Genomic DNA, 15,332 nt, shown 5'->3' on the forward strand with positions numbered 1-15,332 from the left:
TATTAGTTATTGAGTGCTATTTCTGGTAAGCTTAAATATTATAATAACTAAAAAAAGATTTTGTCCCAAAATAAAAATAACAACCTGGGCCATAATTGATATTAGAATATTATATAATAAATAAATGTGTACATTTCAACTAAATAATTATTAATTTATATATAATTCAGTTACATATGTTAAAAATACACCAGAAAACTTACCCACTTTTTATTTATTTATTCATTATGGTTTAATGTTATGTGAGTTCAGAGGATAACTTTTTTAAAGGGGGTGGCTTTTCATACTTTTTTGAGGGCATGCTATTTCACTGGTTCAGTCTCCTTAATTGAGCTCATGTCCATAATCTATATCCATTGTTCATTATTATATAAAATGTCTGCTTATTTTAGTTAAAACTTACAACTTATAATTTAGATATAACATATTAAATATGGTATGCATACACTGCGGCAATTTATGCACCTGGCTTTAATTGAATTAATAACATTTCCGTTTAAATGCTAAAAACAAAATAATATAAATCTAATATATTGGACCTTATAAACTTGTAAGCTACTGTATTGCAGGGAGACATCCACTTACCCTCTTTTTGAAAATGATAATAATCATTGCAATCTAAATTATAACAATTATATTTTTTCAGAATAAAAAATGTGATGATTATTAATATAAATAGTTAGAATTAAAAACAGAAGTTTTTGACAGAATTTGACAAGATTTCAACGGTACCTTAAGTAGAGGAGCTCAATCCAATAATTTAAAAATTGCATTCCAAGTGCAAAACTATTGAACACAGGCCCGAAGAGGTTTTGCCCTCTTCTTAACTCAAACTCTGAACTTGTTATTGATAAAATAATATCATTTATTTTGAAAGCTGATTTCCTTATTTAATATTGTAATGTTAACTGTTTAACTGGTCCAATGTTTACTACAATAATTGTCAAGCTAATCATTGTAATTCAAAAAGCTCATTAAAAAAAAAAAATTAAAAAATGATACTGACCCTTTTGCTGGTCCAGCCAAATTTTACTTTTCATAACTTTTACTAGAGTCCAATCTTTTAAACTTGGTATTAATTATCAGATAGAATTATTTTATGTTAAATTTATTCAAGTTAATATAAATACAATAATATATAGGTACAGCCTTTATAAAATATAATTTCACAATTTAACAATTGTTTTAGTAAAAAATATATACTTTTTGATGAGATACAAAATTGAATATATATATATATAAATATAGGTACTATGTATATTAAAGGCTACAGTATGTTAATTAATTGGAAAGTCAGTAGCTGTAATTTGGTACATAATGCAGATATTCTAGTACAGTATTTTTTAAAATTCGAAAATATTCCATTCGTAGAGTTATCTATTTATAATACAGAGAAAAAAAACAATTTTGAAATATGTTGAAATTTGAATGAATGAAAGCAACTTATATGTACAACATAGCAAAAACTGTTTTGCGAGATACAACTTTTCTCGCACCATATTCGTTGTAAAACTACCTAATGTACACAATACGCAAAGAAGAACTTAATTTGTGCAACAGTCTGTTTTTTTTAATTACACTATCCAATCATTTTTGATAAGCAAATGAAAAGAACAAAAAAACAAAATATTTAGAATCAAATAACTTTTATTGTATTTATGTTATCTAAAATAAAGGCACGCTGTTGCATACATAACTTTTTACTGTTTATGTTCAACAATTTTGGAGCCACTCAAACACAGAAAGATAAAAGTTGTCCCACGCAAAACAGCTTTTGCTATGTTGTACATTTGTAAGACGGAGACAACACATGCGGATGTGACGTCCTCTTAAATTTAATATGCAAAAATTATTTCTATTTTCTATTTTATAGTTTTATTAAATATAATTATTTAATGAGATTTTTACACTTAACTTGTCGTTAGTACAACAAATCTCTAATCTGTTTGTATGTCCGGTTACCTACCTTTTTAGCTTCTTGCGCTACCTATACTCACACACTGACAGACGACAGGCCTAATGCAACCAATCTTTTGTCTTGGCGTTGCCGCTATGGTGGAGGTAAATTGTGCGCGGACTCTTTTACCGCTACCGCTGCAGTGTGTGGAGACCTTAATTTGTATGTATATAATATGTTTAGTACTCTGCAGAAATTGGACTTGTTAGCCGGGCAAGATCTGTGAGTACTAGTGTGTAGGTGATGCGTGTGCTTAAGAAACTAATGACAAATGTAGGTAACTCAAAATTATAATAATAATTAAATCGCTGTATTTGTGGCGATATAACAATATATAGGAATAGCTATTTGAGCTATTACCTCGTATACATCTATGATAATATGAGGGCAGATATGAAATAATAATAATAGAAGATATTGTATAAAGACCCTCAAATTCGTCGGTGCACGGCTGGCCAGCTACTACGAAACTTCACAAGAAAAATTACACACACAATATTAAAAGGGTTTCAGCACCCCCTGTTTTTTCGTTGAAATTGTGCTCTTGGGCTTGCGCTTGATGTGCGTTGGGGAAAAAATTCTGTTTAAATACGGGAGTTCCTCGGGAATTTACTGAAATACGTATGACTATACATACTATTACGTAAATATGGGTCAGCTAGTGCCGGCGGCATCGATGTGTTCCAATTATAGCATAATTGGATCACGGTCTCGGTAGCGGCGACAATCACTAACCAGTAACCAGTTTCAAAGTTGCGCCTTGAGCGCTTCGTTATTTTCGGCAGTAAAGGACTTCTTACCTTTTCAACCTTTTGGGCGAAAGGTAAGCGTTGGGTGAGGTATAGGTACGTAACTACTTTCCGTCGTTGTATATCACGTTTATTATCGATAGCGCGGTTTCCCCTTAATACCAAAACTATTATTACGTAATCCTAGAACTCGGAGATCCTGGCTAACGTGAAAATACAATTCTGGTTAAATATCTTAATAGGTACCTACTATATTATAATGTAAGCAATTAATTCGAGGTATGTGTCAGCGTTAAAAGAAAACTCATGCCCTTACGATTTGCTCAAAAACGTATGGTTATCTATACACTATAAAATATACAGGGTGTATCTTATGTCATTGTACGGGGTACAGGTAATGATGGTATAATAGAGTTCGATTATTGACATTAATATGTCTTATGTATGGAGGTAAAAAAAAGTTTTTAGTGACGAATTGTCATTTTCCAATTCTGCAGAAATGAACTCTCAATACTGTCGTTATTGGTCTCACTCTAATTAGTAATTTTCATATCTTCAGGCAAGTACTTACCTAATATTATTTTTTAAATTAGTTTAATTCCCACGTGAAGCTATAATGAAGTTCACCATATATTTTCATAAATATTCAATATTATTATAGGTTGGTACTTAAAATTACAGATTTCCATTATTAATATAAAAAAAAATTCTCTCTTTTTGGAAAAACATAAGATAATAAATATGTCCTGATTTTGAAGATTATTTTTTTTTTATCAACAAGTAAGTATTGTAAATTTATAATAAAAACGTTATAAAATAAAATTTTGTAGTAAGCATACGAAAGAGACAAAAAAGGATGTATTTTAACTCCTAAAATCAGACTTTGCATGCAAGGTGGTTATAGGGAAACTATGGTTTAAATTCCAAGTTTATATCACTACGGGAAGAAAACAAAAAACATTTTTTCATTACACAAATTTTTTTTTTTTTGACCCCCATACAAAAACATATTATAATGTCAATAATTGAACTCCATTATACCATTATTAACTTAGCCACATATTAAAGAATTAAGAATATACATTTTTGCTTTTGCAAGAAATGTAACTGTGATAAAAAAGTGTAAAGCCAGGGCCGTATTTACAATTTTGGCGACCTGGGCCAATCATAATTTTACCCCCCCCCCCCTCCAACAACCAAAAAATAAATCCACATTTTTGATTTTTCTTAGCACATAATTCTTCATGGTTAAGTCATGGTTGTCCATCTACAACCAGGGTTTTATTAAAATAATATTAATTATATTCTATGCTTTGATACAATACTACACCGTGTTAAAGCGGTGCCACGGCCGCTCCCTAAATAGATCAATATTTGCCCATTCGGGGACAAATGTCCCCATTGGTGTAACTTATTTTGATGATTATATGTTAAAATTAATATATTGAATTATGATTGTCAACAATTTCGTAGGTATTTCTCCCAAATTTTTTTAAGCGTGTCTCGTTCGATGACCAATTTTAGTGAATCAAAAAATAGTTGAAAGAAAACAAAATAGCAAATAAGTAAAATGTTTAACAATTATGTTAATTCAAAGTATTAGTGCATTAACTAAAGCTTAGAGAACTATAATTCATAAACTAGTGAACCAAAATTGAAGAATTTACTAGAAAAATTTTCAGAAAAAAAGATTTACTTGAATCCATTAAAAAAATATTATAATTGTCATTATTTGAATAAATAAAGTTGATTTTACTGTGGGAACAACTGAATGTTCAAAAATGTTGAAATTGTTATAAAAAAACTTCTTGTTAAAAAAAAGAAAAAATGATTTTTTTGTTTTTTTTCGAGATCCCATCTCATCGCTCCATTATATTGTTAAATAACCTCGAGTACAGTGACATAAGATACAACCGGTATAATTAATATGTTATGTATAAGGTACATATAATATTTAAAAAATTAAAAATACCGTTAATCAAAGAGCAATCCAATTACAAATTTAAATTGTTCTATATTCGTCATATTATATTTATTTATTGACAAATAAATATATATTAATTCTTATAATTATTAATACTACGCACGTAATACAGTATGATTTGATACTGAGTACTGATGAATTATAAATATGACTTGTTAGTGTTGCAATTGTTTGTCCTGTAATTTAAACAGCTATGATTTTTAATGACTATACTTTTCCTTCCGCGGTAGGTATTGAGTAAAAATATATTTTAAATATAATATCAACATCTACAGTATAGACTGCATAATGTATATGGCGGTATCATACAGAGCTAGACTAATATATTAGTAGGTATAGACAGTTTAGTGAACAGTCTGTACATTAAGCTCTCTAGATATATACAGTACACGATTTGGGGGGGGGGGTGCGCCAGGGAGCGGAGCTCCTCTACTAGTTTCTTTTTGCGTACCCCAACTGGAACGGGGGGACGACACAAACTACTGTTTAATGTCTAGACTATTTACTATAGTGAGAAAAATTACTGAATCATCCACAAATTATAAATTTTTAATTGAAAATAATAAAGTTGTTAAAGTTGATAAAAATGAATTTAAAAATTTGACACTTCATTTTAATATATTAGTGGATAATCTAAAATGTGTCATGAATCAAGCAATGGTTAAAACATTTCATAAAAGTGCAAAACCAAATGAGAAGTACGATCTTTTTTATAAAGCCATATCTGCCAATACATATAGTGAACATATTGAAGAAACAAAATCAGTGACAGAAGAGTACTCGGAAAAACTTGAAAATGTTAAAAATGTGTTGAAACAAAATTTCAAAGAAGTAATAGAATACATGACTTATGAAAAAAAATCCAAACAGTTGAACAAGATATAAGGAGAGACATAGAAGAAACCAACCATAGATACAGGTTATTAGAAATGGAGTTGAAGAAAACAGGTAAAAACCATCTAGCCTTAAGAGAAGATTATAAGAAGAGAAAAGAACAATATATACAAGATAGTGCATTATACAAACAAATTGCAGATATTTATAAATCCAATAAGAATTCTGTCGATCTTAGTACAACAGCACTTGATAACTATATTGAGTACTTTCGATTGAAAGTAATTGAAGCTTTCGACTTGATGCTGTTACTACGCAAAATTAAGGGCAAACTCGAAATTAATAAACATGAACAACGTATGGCAATATCAATGTTTAATAATATAAGTACTTCATGTGCTTCTGGCGGTGAACGGACATTTGCTACAGTTGCATTAATTTTGGCATTATGGAGCAACATGCAATTGCCATTTTACTCCATTGATGAATATGATGTATACATGGATAATGTTAATCGATTAGCCACTACTCAGCTGCTGATGATGGCTATTGAAAATCGTAAAAACCAATTCATATTCCTCACTCCACAAGACATATCACATATAAAAAGTGCTAATAATATTAAGATTGTTAAATTAAAAGAACCTAGATCTTAAGTGTTGTATATTTTTAATTTTTACTGGTATGGGTCTTAAGAAACTAGATTTTATTGTAATTTCAAACTTTATGAACCTATGAATAACTATTTTTTAATATTATTGTTTTTAATATTTTCAATTGATAAAAGTATTAGTGTTAATTTTTATGAATATGCATGCAAAACTACATACAAATAAACATAATATTGTCTATTCTAGTTGATAAGAAGAAAGCTTTACATTTATGATAGTCGAGTTAAATTATACTGTATGAATATTAAAACATTGTGTATCTATAACTATTGTACATTGAAAGTTATATTCAAATGTAATGTAAAACAATTGATATTTTATTCGTTTTTTTAAAGTTATCAATATAATTGTTTTAAATTCTTAAAAACAATTTATTTTTTGTTTATCTAATTATTACATTTACATAATATATTTCAATTTTAAAGTGAGTTATGAGTATCTTAAGATGTACAAACAGGGGTACCCGCCTATCATCAACCGCATTAATCTTAAACATGGCACAGTCGGCCAACAAACAATTTACAATTTTTAAAATACTTAAGACTCACTTCAAAGTTAAAATATAATAAAACGCCTATGAGATGCCCTAGATAATAATCTTAACTTTAGATTTTGAAATAAATGTGATCTGCTGTGAATTTGCTATGTTACACACATTATATTTCTATTAGATACCAATAAAAAAAGTATGTGTTGCTACAAATACTGCATTAAATATAAGTATATTGATTGGTACTAAAACCTAAATAAAGTTAGCTACTATATGAGTAGCTTATATTTGTGTTTAAATATCTAATAAAACACAAATAATTCTGCAACTATGTAATGTGAAATATTGACAGAACTGTTCATCGACGGCATTATGAATATTATTTAATTTAATATGGCACACAAATTATGTAGACATTATACACATTAAATATAATTGATATGTAAGCAATGTCAATGATGTACACAACTACTTTTTTTTTTACATAAACTGCATATTATAGTATACATGTAACAAATAAAACTATGCGATACTGCTTAGTGAAAACACAATTCTGTAGTTTGATGTAAATAAAGTTACTCAAACGTTCATCATACTAAAAAATAAAAGAGTTTGATACTAAACTAGCTATTAATGTTTAATGATATTATGATACAAAATTGGATTTTATAATTTATACATTCTACTTTCAATAAATTATGTTCAATTGTATATTGATAATAAATTTATTATTTATGTACCTATATCTTAATGACATAGCTACATACTTGCATATAGCATATTTATACCTGATATATTAAATAATCATGCTAAATATATATTTTAAAATATTTTATTAAATAATTACCAACAAACATTTTGCTATTTCAGAAACTTGCAATGAGTCTTGTGTAATCAAATTTTGAGTAAGCCAATTTTTATAAATTATAAAAGTGAGAGAATACAAAGCAAATATTAATATTTTACGTAAAATACATAATACAACATTAAAATTAGAATTCGTTTTTCAGAATTACCTACAACCCTCAATAAATTACCCCGCAGAAACTTAGTTATGTACAACAATAAAAACAATTAACCATGTACTATTGTGATTATTCAAGAGGTAAAATAGTTGTAACACATACTTACTACGATTAAATGAAATATTTTTGTTGTAAAAACGTTGGTATTTATATGTATTCAAATTATCTGTTATAATATAACGTTGATAATTTGCTTTATAAATTGATAAAAAAACACATTAAATATTATTATTTATTACTTATATAGCAACTTGAGATATAATGTTTTTTAATGATATTATTATTTCAGTTAGTGTGAAGAGTTGGGAGTTTTTTCTGCAGAAGCTTAAAAAGAATTTTCTGTCCTGAAATGTTTGACATATTATTTTATTTTAGTTTGTTTTTATATTATAAAATAATATTTTTAATATAGGCAATTCTAATGACATTTTACGAACAATTTAGTTATTTTTTCAATTCTATGCTCTCTACAAAAACAAACTTATATTAAACCAATTATACAAACTATTATAGTGATCCAGTTTTGTAAAATATATTGTTTGAATATTATTGAAGCAAAAATTAAATTTATAAATGTAAAAAAGTTGATCTTAATCAACTGTAACGACAAATTATAATATGTTATTTGATTAACACAATTAATACAGTATTGGAAAAAGATTGATAATATTACAAAAAAAAAAAATCATAAATATTATTCATGTAGCCCGTAATTGACATAAAATAATGTCTAGGTACATGTAGGGGAGCACTTCACCATTTATTTTATAAATTTACAACACAGACTATAATATTTTACCATAACAATAAAGGCTTTCTATGCACATTGCACACTTTTACACGACTCGCACTCGTGCACTTGTAAGATGTGTTGCCTATATTAAACTCCTTAAATGTGTTAAGAACATATAACATAAAATAAATCTTTTTTTTATAACTAAATGTAAAATATCCAAAATGAAAACTTTAACTTCGCCTTTAAAAAAATGAATCCAATTATTCTTTTCGCCTCAAACTGCAGCTATCATACATGATATAGATCATATGATATGTATTATTTTATATAAGGTGGATGTTACTACGTTGAGATAATGAGATTTATAATTTATATTGACACTAATTAATAAAAACTCATACTTCTAAAAATTCAAAAAAAAAAAATCGGTTAAGATTTATATTCATGGATGTAAACGTTTTTACAGTAGCAATTTAATCTAGTATTTAAGATATACATACCTCTGTGTCGTCTCCGTCTTACAAATACGTAATATAATTAAAACACAGACTAGTACGTATATGAGAATAGATAGTTCAGAACAAAATAAATATATTTCAAATGGAGCATACTTAACAAAAAAAATTAATAATTAATTCTGTTATTGAGAAATACAAATCTAGAGAGATTACCAGAAAATCATTTTTTAAATCAGTGCGTTATTATTATTTTGAAAGTAAATGTAAAAAAAATTATTTATTCAAATTATAATAGCTGTCCCGTCACGGCGTTGCCCGTGTATTATATATTATTATAATATTAGTATTGTTATTATTATTATATTATTATACTAATAAATTATAAATTAACTATTTTATATCTTAGATAGAAGAAAGTTGGATCTGTTTTAAATAATAAGTGATAAGCGTTATGCTTCGACTAAGAAAAATAGGGATTTATTTTTGTATACATAGATAGATATAGATAAATTGTAGAATTTTACTCCTCGGAACAATTCATATCTATACGCCGATCAAACATATAGTTAGGCGGACAAATGGTTAGATATAGGTATACAATTTATACGTAAACAATTTATTTTTGCCGATTTCAACCCTTTAAAATCAAAATGTTGACAAATCCTTTCTTAGTGGAAGTTGACATTATAATATTAAGCTACCCTCAAAATTTCAATTCGATGACTCAAATAGGTTCGGCTCTGCCTTGATTATTGCTAAAGTACACTTTCCTTTATATATAGAAGTAGATTATGTATTATGCATATTGATACTCACAAAAAAAATCAGTTAATGTATTCATTTATTATACAATTATACATTTATAACTAAATAACTAACTAATAAGTTTTTCTTAGGTATTGTAAAATGTTTTGAGCGCAATAATTGTTCTATCGACCCGGAAATTTTTAGAGCACAATAGGTTTATCAACCCTAAAATGTTTAGAGTGCAATATGTATATGAAAAGGTCATTTAAAGCGTGATTGGTAAACTGCCTGAATAACATATCAATTTTTAAGCTCAACAGATGACGCTTAGCTGCATCAGTTTGAAAATTAGAGTGAATTTTCCTTACATACAATTTAAAAGTAAGATTATTACCCATTGCAGCTCGTAGGATTTTTATTATATTTTAATTTTAAAGAGAGTTCATAGTATTATTGGTAGTATTGAGTTAAATTTGTGTCCACGAATAGTTTTGGACTTTGGAAGAAATTTAGTTATAAGATTATTTTGTTACTTGTTTATCATCTGAAGCTGTATCTAGTTCTCGGCCATTGCAGATCCCGAAACTCGCAGACTAATAAACGCAAGCTCAACTGCTAAATGCATATACTGTTAATAGGCAATAACTATAATCAACTGTCAATTTGCCAGGTTAGACGTTGGATAATTTGTTAATTGTCATTACATTTTAAAAAAGTTACCTAATCATTCGTCTGCGTCTCGGCATAATATAACTTTCTTTACATAGTACCTATAATATATTGTGCGTGTAGTTTGTACTCTGCGTTATTCTATTAGTCTGTCATACGAATATATTTATTTATGTTAACAAGGTATAACTTCAGCTTTGCCCCATTTGTAAAATATACAAAACTGTTAACTTATTAAAGTTTAACATTTTACATGTTTATAGAGAAGTTAAAAGAAATTCAAATAGAAACATGTATTAAACTAATTAAGAAGTTTAAATAAACTCTTTAAATTTACAAAAATTCTAAAACCAAAAAAAAAAAAACCCGAAAACCTACGAAATTAATAAATTTAATAATGGTCAAACTTCAATTGACGAATATCTATCAACAGTATGTTATTACCAGCTATTTGTCCTAATATTGTACTTTTTAAAATTATATATTTTTTTAATTTTTAATTGTATTCTATTAATTATTCATACTATATGGCTGTAACAAACTAAGTATAAATTAGAGATTGTTATTTTGTTTAATTTTGTAAAAATATAGCTATTCATTTTTAAAATTGTAGTCGGGTGCAGTTTACATGTCACCAGCTTTCTACTATTAATAAAAACTAGGACACAGTTTACATGGGTGATTTTGTGCTTACCTGTTCTTTTGGGCACAGTTTACTATTTTTGAATTTGTCAGTTCTCCTTTTTTCAAAAGTTACTACACACTTATAGTAATATTAAATTAATATTGGCGTTTTCACAATTCAAGTTTGGAGCTAACGGCTAATGGGGATTTGAAGATATGATGCAAAATTTAACGGTAAGTTAATAGCTATGAAAGTATGAAATAATATAGTAAAGGCACTTTAATAGTATAATATACCTGGACAAAATATTTGATTGCATACAATGTATTTTTATTGTAAAAGTAATGTTATGAACTTATTGTAGGTAGGTTAGTATTAATATATTAATACAATTTATAATTGTTTTTTTACATAGGTACATAGCATCGATTAATTATTTAATAACGACATTAAAAAAGTACGTTATAACGATTTAATGACTATACATATATTGTTATTACTCAATGGTTTTTGGTCTTAGGCCTGAGCTACCGTAGAAGTGCGACAACTTTGACAAATTTGAACTTTCACTTAGTATATCTTCATAACAAATGTTCATAGAGAACCTGATTTTAATGGCAAAAGTTTAGTCTTGTTTTGTATACATAAATACTACACATAGGTAAAAATGTATTGAAAAAAAAAAATCATAATAATAGTAACAATAATAATAATAAAGAAAATGATAACGTCACCGAGATAAAACGGGTTTTTCGCTCCACTTCCCTTATTTGCTGCGTCGCCCTTAAGTGTATAATACCGAACTATTAAGTGTTTTACAATATAAGAGATTGTTATTGTCATATCTACTATTTTTTTTTTAATCCACCTGCACTGTAGGCTATACTGTATAGCATACCATTATGCAATCCTACTTATAATGGTAATGCCATAACCGGTTAAAATATACATAATTATTTCGTTTAATTATAGTAATTATACCGACTAATAAGAAAAGAATTGGTTTGTGCGTCTATAACAATTTTACACTCATAAATATCAAAGTAATAATTTATTAAAGGAGTATATACATATAATTCGTTTATAATCTTGTCAACAAATCATAATATTATGACTATTAACCATAAATTATTTTTTATAAACGAGTTGTTCTGATATATATACACAATACACATAACACAGAACGGTTATAGTTGAAAAAAAATAATTGTAACAATACCTATAGGTACTAAATGATTATACAAACTCCATTTTATTTCGGCATATTTATATACATAATATTATACTTACTTTAGTCGTAAACCTACACGATAAATATCCACTATATGGTGTTCGTTTAATGTCAAATATATATTATCATATTTGTAATTAATGATTACTTGTTTTACAAAGTTTGTTATTAAACCGTACAGGCAGGTACAACCTAAGTGTAGTGTTCTCGATGATACGACGTATATTATGTAAATTAAGTATAATCGCTCTGTGCTATAATAATTAGATGCATTAAGCGTGTTCTACTTTATGCCCGACGTATTGTCTGCTCAATTATCATTATATTAAACGTTTCGAGAACACCCGTTAAAGAAATCATCGTGTGAACATGGGCGATGAGCACTCTTGTTATATTAAAGGCGATCGATGCAAAATTATAAATATTAAACTTATGTTGCATATTATTATACTAACCATATTGGCCCGGAGCGGCGAGTTACAGAGAATTTCCCGGCGGGCTGTATTCAAAATAATATATTTAATGAAGTATGTATTTACTCTCCTAATATAATATGTGTATATTTTTGTTAGAAAATAATTAGTTACATGCAATGTTTAAATTAAAAATATTATTGGCCTTTAAAATATTGAAATATTACGGTTTTTGGTTTTATATCTGTTACGGACAATGACAATAATTGAACATTTACATCATTAACGTTAGAAGCAAATTTACTAGATTATTTTCGTAAACTACTGGGAAATAACACCAGTTTCCAAGATAATAGGTTATTGTTGTAAATTTCAAAACAAAATAAAACAATTTCACGTCATTGACCGAATATTAATATTATGAATCATTGACCATTGACTGTTGGTAAATTACGTACTTACATACATTTTTTTCTTTTATTAACGTTCCTTTCCATTAACCATTAATATTTCGTACTTACGAACCGTCCTGTAATCTTTCACCAATTTTTTCAATCCCTTGGTACTTAATATTTTTTTCTATTCTTTAACTTTGAAATATGCTCAGTGCTCACTATACTCCGATAAACTAAAATAGGAATTATTGTCAGTCAGTTTTTGACTAATTAACTTATTAAATGAATCATTGAATTTACTACGCATAGTATCTACATCCATACTTAATATTTTACGTAAATAAAAAGTAAATATTTAAAAATGCATTGAAACGTGAACTGGCGAACTGCGAACTGCGAACTCCGAATGAAGCGATGTCAAAGATATACGATGTCTGCAATGATACTGTAATAGTTAAAATACGTTATGGGAAAAAATCCAATAAAATAAATTACCTGCCTTTGATAATTTGTTAGATAACTACGGCACTATTTAACTTATCTATCAGCTGTGATTAATATTATTATGGTTTGCTCGAATAACTATATTGCTAATTGTCGATAATATTAATATAAATAATACATACTAACGTGTGAGACAGTGATCCTTACCCTTATAATATAAATGTATAAATGTATAATTTACAAAAACGTCCAACGAGTTGGGAATTGACTTGAATAATAGAATAATACCTGTGTCTACAACATTGACCATTATGGGTCTCCTGCATTTACGTAAATGTGTATTGTTCAAGGTAATTTTTGACATTGGCCGGGCTTTAACTTAAATATCATCATTTTCGTCATTGGCAGTAACATATCGATATAAATGTAACTGTCACTTGAATTATCTAGAATCTGAACATTTCGAACGTCTAAATCTTACAAAATGTGGAATAAAATATGGTATAGGTACTTTACCGGGCCTATCATATTTTATTGCCGCTCATAGTTCTATTTCTGATGTATGAGTCCATTAGGTTCGTACCTATACGAGTAAATATTTAGGCGTAGGTATACATATATAGTGGCCCACACAGGTTGAAGTTTGGAAAAGGAAACAGCACTGGGCACAATCTGTTTGGTATGAGTAAAAACAAATGAAAGGAACACTAGTCGTTTTCGTTAATAATTATTTTTAATCAATATAATATGTATAGGCTATTATTATTAATCACCTATATATATATAGGCTGATATATCGGTGGTACGCTCGACCACCACGTGCCTCCGCCTCTCGGTCACAAGTTCTACATCAAAGTGACTAAATTATTGTACCAATTAGTAGTGCAGGTCGTGCCTAGGTTTCAGTTTGTACTGTTTCGAGTTTTATTTACTTAAAATAGTTAAGCTGCTTTGAGTCATTCGGTTACTCGACAATAACAAGCTCAATGTAATGACGCATAATATAGGAGGTGTTAATGGTCTTCGGAAGAGTTTTAAATCGTCTTCAGCATTCGTAGAGTATTATTTGCCTCATCATATTCCACCGTCTCCTATATGGGCGTGAAGCGCGGCGGCGGATGGTGGTCTGTGAAGTTTTTCCGAGAAACCATATAAGACACCATTAACAACAATTAACGATCCAGCGCGGTGTTTGCTAAACAGGAAAACAAAAGACGATAGAGGTGTGAGACGTTATTGTGTGCATGTGTACATTCCTACACTATAGTAATCATAATATTGTAATGTAGGTACGCCGCGGGACATTATATAATATTATAATATCATTCTTCCGTTTGTAACTATTTACGAACATAATATGGTAGGTTGTATGTACATAGATATACGTTGTATGTACAAATGTACATATTATAGGTTAATGAATAATTTATTTCAACCACACGAATTAAATGAATTAAAAAGTCACCAAGTGTACACGTTTAATAGTATTACATAATATATTATATAAGACTAAAGTTTTTTTTTAATAGATCAGTTAAATTCAATTTATTGTTTTGCATAATATTTGATGATTTCGCCTGGCGGAGTGGCGGATAGTGGTATTATGCAGCTGGCGGCTGCTATCGGCTGTCGTCACTATGTTGTCGTATATTTTAAAACCAAATTAACCAAAATAAATTAGAATTTAAATTCAAATTTAAAAAAATACTGTATTTTAAGTGTAAAAAGTATTTAAATCAGGGCTTTATTTTGAACTTAGGTTAGAACCTTTAAAAACGAAATCGATATCAAAACTGAAAGTGAAATCGAAAAAAAAATACCGATAACCAAAACTGAAATCGAAATAGGAAAAAATATTTTCGGTTTCAAGTCCTGATTTAATTCGATTGAGATTTGATTCAAAC

The sequence above is a fragment of the Myzus persicae genome, unplaced genomic scaffold, assembly GCF_001856785.1.
Source record: "Myzus persicae strain clone G006 unplaced genomic scaffold, MPER_G0061.0, whole genome shotgun sequence".
Taxonomy (NCBI): Eukaryota; Metazoa; Arthropoda; class Insecta; order Hemiptera; family Aphididae; genus Myzus; species Myzus persicae.